This window comes from Hippopotamus amphibius, chromosome 6 (genome assembly GCF_030028045.1).
Source record: "Hippopotamus amphibius kiboko isolate mHipAmp2 chromosome 6, mHipAmp2.hap2, whole genome shotgun sequence".
NCBI lineage: Eukaryota > Metazoa > Chordata > Mammalia > Artiodactyla > Hippopotamidae > Hippopotamus > Hippopotamus amphibius.
The window spans coordinates 107,908,547-107,916,325 of record NC_080191.1 but is presented as its reverse complement, the minus strand read 5'-3'; positions in this window follow the sequence as shown (position 1 = coordinate 107,916,325).

The following is a 7,779-nucleotide window of genomic DNA, read 5'->3' as shown; positions in this document are numbered from 1 at the left end:
TGAAAGCCAGACGTTGTTTGCGGTAATAGGAACTGATCTAATGATGTAAATAAGCCTTTAGCGTGAGGATTTATATTGACCTAGCTAGAATGGGGCTGGGCTTAATGTTTGTGCAGCTATATCTGCTAAAGATTCAAATTCCCCTAGTGTCCTTGTGTTTGTATCTTCTCATGGCTCCTGGGTTCCTTAAGTACTTCTCCTCAGAGAACCATGTCTTGCAGCTCTTTTAAGCTGTAATCCACTGTTTTATACTGAAGCCCTGGGATGTGGTGGTTAGGTGTTGGGGCAGGAAGTATTCTACACTTCTCTGATTAAATGTTAGTGTTTTAGTGGGTCTGTGACTTGGGGCTGTGATCATCATAAATGTTTCTCCATTGATAGAACTCTTTCTTCCCCTGCCCCGCCCCCTTCTCTGGCTACAGTATTTCCTACTATAGCCTTGAAGTCTGACTCTTGCTGACAATGCTTGTCCTCTTTCAGTGAAATAGAAGAGCTAGAAGTGCTGCAATGGGACAGATTCCCTTCCTCCAGCTGGGATAAAGTTGTCACAAGTTCTGTCTCTGGATACTAAGCCTTTGTTATAGAGAAGGCTCTGGGCATGCTTCACAGTGATTTCTCTACTCCTCCCCTTAGCAGAGCCAGAAGACAATCTTTCTTTGATTCTCACTGTGAGAATCTAGTGGGGTTTCAACAGGTGCACCCCAAAAGTGTGGGAGATCCCCTAAGACAGTGGCTCCAGAAATTTCTCACTTCACTCTGATGCTAGTTCACACTACACTCCATCTCCAAAATTCATCAAAATCACTATTTAAACATTCTTACCAGTTTGTTTCTTCAGTAGCTTCTGTTTCAGGTAAGCAGACTTCAGGTGTACCTGTCTTCTGATGTACAGGTCTTCTAGATTTGGGGGTGATGATTTGTTTTGCCCAGCAACTTAAGTTCTCCAGTGGATCCAAGAATAGTCACTGGTCCCTGATGGTCTAGTGGTTAGGATTCAGCGTTCTCTCTCTCAAGAATAGTCACTGATTTTCAGCTTGTCAGACTTTTCTTGTTGTAAATATTAAAGTAACAAACTTCCAAGTTCTTTACAGGTCAGAGTTCAACCTGGAAGTCATGTATGTGCTAGTTTTTGATACTGAGTTCTGAAATTTTAAACCTTCCCAGTGAATTCTGGGGAAGATCAAACACTAAGAATCGTGACAATTTATGGTGATTTGAGAGTATGTCTTAAAATGCATTTAATAACAGGGTTAAATTGAATTCACTAAGGGATATTACTTAAGAATCAGTAAGAAAGAAATCAAATTGAACCAAAATGTCTATTAAAACTAATTTGGAGAATTCTCTTAATAACTTATTTAATGTTAGCTCTTGTGAGCAGAGTCTTTGACTTCCTTGTTTTTAGGATGAGTAAAATGTACATATTTGTTCTCTTTATTAGTAATTCTACCAGACCTAGCTGTTAGTTCACCTTATTACCAGTCATCGGTGGTCCATTGGTTCTAATTCTGTATTAAAATGCCTGAAGAGGAAATAAGCAGTATCATAAAAAGTATACTATAATCCTGGATATGCAGATTGATAAACACATAGCAGCCACTGTCACTATTTAAACAAGAAAGTTCATTACACAAAGATTTTACTTAAAGTCGCCTTGCCTAAATTGGCTCTATATTTACTTTCATTAGTTGAAATCTTATACCCATTTAATTGAATACAACTCTTAGTCAGGGGTCTGAGAGTCTATGAACTTCTCAAAATTGTATTCAAAATGTTGTGATGATGTGCAGTTTTTCTAGAGAGACCTTCTATAGTTTTTATTTGTTTCTCAAGGAGGCCTGTGAGGTAATATTATTTAAGGATCATTATATAGGGACTTCCTAGGTGGTGCAGTGGTTAAGAATCCACCTGCCAATGCAGGGGACATGGGTTAGATCCCTGGGCCAGGAAGATTCCCACATGCCGTGGAGCAACTAAGCCCATGCACCACAACTACTGAGCCTGCGCTCTAGAGCCCGTGAGCCACAATTATTGAGCCCATGTGCTGCAACTACTGAAGCCCACGTGTCTCGAGCCTGTGTAGAGTCTGTGCTCTGCAACAAGAGAAGCCATGGCAATGAGGAGCCATACCACAACGAAGAGTAGCCGAAGACCCAACACAGCCAATAGATAAGTAAATAAATAAATAAATAGTTATAAAAAAATCATTATACAGCATTAAGTACTTAACTCTGTGATCCTAATTTTTGAATTACAATCTTAGAAATAACATCAATGACAAAGCATATCTCTCAGAATCCTAACATTCTTATGACAAAACACATTTATCAAAATATTTTCATGCTTTCAGAAGTGGGCTTTCAGCATAACTTTAAAAATCAGAGAATTATTATTTACAAAGGTATTTTTACAACTGAACACATCACCAACAAAAGAGAAAGAACTCTTTGTTCTATTTCACTCTTGATATAATATTTCTAATTAATTAAAAATTAATTTCTATATAAGGCAGTTACCAAATACCGTATTTCAAAATTCTTTACCTCACAATGGTATTTGGCAATGTGTTCTCATTTCCAAAGACTCAGTTTATATTAGATGTGTTTCCTCCTACCACTTTGCTTCTGGCTCTGATTTTAAGTAAAGAACCATTTTCGAATTTCAGTTAGCTTCTCCTCAGAAAAGCTAAGGCTCTGAGAGACTTCATGGTATACACTCCCCCAGAGAAAGGATATCCTAGTTTTGAATGAGGAAGCAAATATTTTGATTCTGGTTCCGTTGCTTTGTAGAAGAGTAGCTTTGAGCAAGTCATTTCATATTGTAAAAAAACTTTTCTTCGGTTGTAAAATGGGGGAGATTTTCCATTTTGTTTTTTTAGTTGTGAATTCGACAAAAGTACATGTATACTTATATACATATGGAATACATATTTATATATAACACACAACATGTATTCTATATCTAAGTAAATGTTATCTTCTGAATAAAAAGGTATGGGTCATTGCAATAAACTCACCTCTATTGACTTAGATAACTGCTTACATAAATAAATTATTTTTTGAAAAAGGGAACAATGCTTAAGCTTTATCAACGTTTCTTCATGTTTTTTCCCAACTTTATTGAGATATAATTGACATGTGACATTGTGGAAGTTTAAAGTGCAAGTAATATATTGTGAAACATTTTCCACAACAGAAAGTTAATAAATGCTTCACTCCATATAATTATGGTTTGTTGTCACTGTTGTTATGGTGAGAACATTTAAGATCCATTCTCTTAGCAACGTTGAAATATACAATACAAATATTGTTACCTCTAGTTATCATGCTGTATTAGACCCCTAGAGCTTATTCCTCTTAACTGGAAGTTTGTACCTTTTAACCTTTATGATTTGAACTTTCTCACCTCAATCAAAATTTCTGTGAGAGGTGGATTGCAAGCTAAAGGATATCTTGTTATCAATATTCTGAACGTTAATTTCAGCAATGGAACGGAGCCATTCACTATTTCCAGTAATGCCCAGTTGAGCTTTTATTTCTAAAAATAAAAATGTGACTTCAGTGGTGCTTGAAGAAATTTAACACCTCGACATCGAAAGACAAGCTTTGGTTCCTGTTCATACTTTCATGGTCATGGGCGTCCCTAAAATCCAAACCAATTTGAGTTCAAATGCCTGCATTTATGAGGTAGTTGGACATCGTAGAGAACCTCATTTCTGAGAATTAGGGTTCTGAATTCTGGATGCTCACTGGAATCTTTTGGGAACTTTTAAAAGTCCTGATAACCAGCTCAAAATCTGGGAAATTTAAATCCAAATCTCTGGCAGTAGGACAAAGGCATCAGTACGTTATAGAGCTCCAAGGTGATTCCAATGTGCAGCAAAGTTTGAGAACCTTTGTGTTTAACCAGAGACATAAACTGGTTGTTACCTAACCAAATGGAAACACTGCTGCAAAGTCCTTTCTAAACATTTCCAGCTCTCTGCTTTCAACCTAACCAACCAGCATAGAATGATTAGCTTAAACAAGTACCCAGGAAATGACAATCTTATAAAACATATCTGTCTCTCCTTGTTCTTAATTTACCCTTTTAACTTTCCCTTCTGATAGTATATTGTTTTCTGGAAGGAATGTGTTTACTTCTTTTTAGACCCATGTTGGCAGAACAACTTGAGCAGAAAGCTTATCTTGCATGTTTGAGTAAGTTTATACCATATTTGGTATTGAATACAGAATTTTCTTTACCTTTCTTTGCCTTGATTTTTTTAAATATCTGCTCCACAGAATAATATAAGCACTGTTAATCAATAATATCTCTTTCTAGCTAATAGTACAATAAACAGCAAAAATCACATGCCTTAAGACAGATAGTAGTAGTGGTGCCAGACCCTAACAATCCTTCTACCATCTTACCGTCCCATGATCCCTTATATTCAAGCATTGAGGAATGACAGACTTTGAGAAGTATCTCTTCTTCCTTCAAGCTGGTCTAACTCTCGGAAGCCATTGTGGACAAGCATAAAGCTGGAACTTCCTCACACAGGAAGCACACATGGATGTTGCCAATGGAGTTGAGCAGCTCATCATCATCTCATCACTGGGTCAGATGCAGAGACTGGCAAGATGAACACCTTATATTTGCTTCACTTACCCCATATTGAGAGCAAATCTATGTTCCTATCCATTAGAAGGCATAGATGATAAACCACCACCATTTTCTTTTCTTTTTAAATCCAGAGTGATATAATGGCTACAACAGAATCACTTGCTTTGAAAGTAATGGGGTGAGGCTGTCCACACCATTACTTTCAGCTCCAGCTTCTCGCCAGCTCCATCCAAGGGACATTGTAACTGAGTTCAGTGATTCACACATTCTGTATTTGCAAGTTTACAGAGTTTGGGGATTTTTCCCCTTTCAGTCCCAAGATACACACAAACACACTCTAAGGAAGTAAGGGCTGGATTTCAGCAGTTTTCAGAGAGAAATTCCTTTCAGAGCTTATGTGTGTTAGTTCTGATATTACACACTCTTTGTGCCTTTGCTGAAAAATCCTCATTTCACAAACAACTGCCTATTAGACAGGCTGGATGGGAACTGTTTCTCAGAAAATGGCTTTCCTATGGTGCTGGTGGGTCAGTCATCATGGCTGAGACTTAATTACTGCTTCATAAAAAAATGCCATCAATGGAAAGGGAAAAAAACAACCCCCCCCGCAAAAAAATACCCTACTAGTTTGATTTAATCAGGAATGGGTCTGAAGAATGCAAATAAGGAGGATAGTGTCTAATTATTTTTCCATTTTTATCTCCATTAAAGCACATTAATTCTAAAAATTTTTTTCAAAGATGAAAGCTGATTTTCAAATTGGGATGTGGAATATGCATGGGCTTTTTCTTTTCTCAGGAACATATCTTTAAGGTGGTCATTGTATTGTGGGGAGACAGGGGTTCACGTTTTTCTCTAACTTAAATATATGTCTAGATGTAATTCTATCTATATTTAAAAACCAAATATAATATGACAAGATAAAATGCTTACAGTCATTTATCCATTTAAAGAAAAATTCTTCCATGTGGCAAATTTTTCACAGATGGAGACATTGAAGTTGAATTGGCCTTCTGTACCCAGACACTGAATTAAGTCTCAGAGACAGAGTTTTGGGTGAAGTAGAAAAGAATAGCTTTATTGCTTTGCCAGGCAAAAGAGGCCACAGAGGGCTAATGCCTTCAAAACTGTGTGTCCCTTCCTGGAGTGGGTAGTGAGGGGTTTTATACCAATGGTTCAAAGAGGATGTAATCAGCTTGTGGACTTTCTTCTGATTGGTTGGTGGTGAGGTAAGTGGGAGTCAACATCATCAACCTCTGATTCTAACCGGTCTGGGGTCTCCGTGCTTGTGGGCAGCATACAGATAAAGTCTCTCACCTGGTGGGGGGTTCAGTATCTGCAAAACAGCTCAAAGATATTGTTGTGTGTGTCCCTTGACAGGGAACTGGGACCCTGCCCCAAGCCTGCACTATTGTTTCTTGACTGCTCCTCCCTTGTCTCTGCATCCCCTCAGTTCCCTGATTAGCAATTGTTTGAACCTGCCCTTTGGAGCTCAGGGAATGTCATGGAGGCTGAATGAAGCCTATTTCCTGTAATCAAGAAATGGAGGACACAGAAAGGCTTTTGTGCCCAGGAGTCCACAGGATCCTGCTTGATTTCTACATTATGAGAGGTGGCAGAGAACCCCGATTCAGGAAGGATATGGGAAGAAGTGTCACTCCCATTTTGGAAGGCAAAATTTTGCAGGAGAGAGAGGAGAAAATGTTGATTGCCGCAGAGCTTATCCCAAAGTGATCTGAAAACTTACTTAGGTCCATTCAATGAAAATCTATAAACAATTACTATATCATCTTTCTATTTAGACTTATTTTTAATTCCTCAATGCTTAAAAAAAATTTTTTTTTCATATCTGCACATCCTCAAAATCTAAGAGAGAAGCTTTGGGGCAATCAGCATTTCTCTCCCTTTCTTCTGATTCTAAGACTGTCCTAGCAAAAATAAACCAATAAGAAACAAAAATAAATAAATAAATAAATAAAAGGTAAGAGAAGTGAGGAAAAAGTGGCTCTCATAGAGTAACAGATAAAAACAGATTGTTATCACTGTGTACCTAGGGGACAGAAATAGAGGACCTTGAAATAGTCTTTTCAAAAGATGCTTAAAAATTTAGGAGAAAACCTTGATATTGTCAAACCACTCGACAGACAAAGTCAGTTGGATTTCTCTCCTTCCTTGGATTCGGGAAAGAGCTCATAAAACTTCTTTATTACAGTCTTCAACCTTTTCATCAGCTGGAATTCATATCTTTGAAAGAATTTATTGACCAAACTACATTCAATGATGAATAATAATAATTCATTGTGATGATTAACTTTACGTGCCAACTTGGCCAGGCCACAGTAACCACATACGTGGTCAAACGCTAGTCTGGAGAACCCCGACTAATACATTTCTTTTATTATTTTTGTTTGTCAAATGACATAAACAATGATTATTCATCAAAGATATATGTGTTAGGAGGTGGAGGGAATGCATTTCAAGAACTCTTATGTTCATTTGCAAAGGAAAAAAAATAAGCAAGTAAATTATGTAGAGTGGAAAATGAGAGCTCAAGACACAATGAAGTTTCAAAAAGTAATAGCTAATTGGTTTTGTTTGTTTATTTGTTTATTTATTTTGGTTGCCTTGGGTCTTCATTGCTGTGCATGGGCTTTCTCTCTAGTTGTGGGGAGTGGGGCCTTCTCTTGTTGCAGAGCACGGGCTCTAGGCATGCAGCCTTCAGTAGTTGCAGTGCGTGAGCTCGGCAGTTGTGGCGCACGGGCTTAGATGCTCCACAGCATGTGGAATCTTCCCAGACCAGGGATCAAACCTGTGTCCCCTGAGTTGGCAGGTGGGTTCTTAAGCACTGGGCTGCCAGGGAAGTCTCTACTTGGTTTTAAACAATACATATTTTGGTCCAGGAGAGAATCAGAGAGAAGAAGGAGAGGAAGAGATGGAAGAGTCAGAAGATGGTAGAAGGTTAGCCAACATGCTGTTCTTCATAAACTGCTTGGTATGTAGGATTAATGGACTGGGTGTCAAATCAAGTTCAAATGGTGGGAAGGTGATAGAAGTATGGGAATGGCCCCCCAGTGTGGGAGGGCTGGGGGGATGGGGACCATTCCTTGCAGCTCTCAGTACGTCAGAGGCATTCAAGCTGATCTTTGCCTTCTGACCAATGTAGGATTATCACAC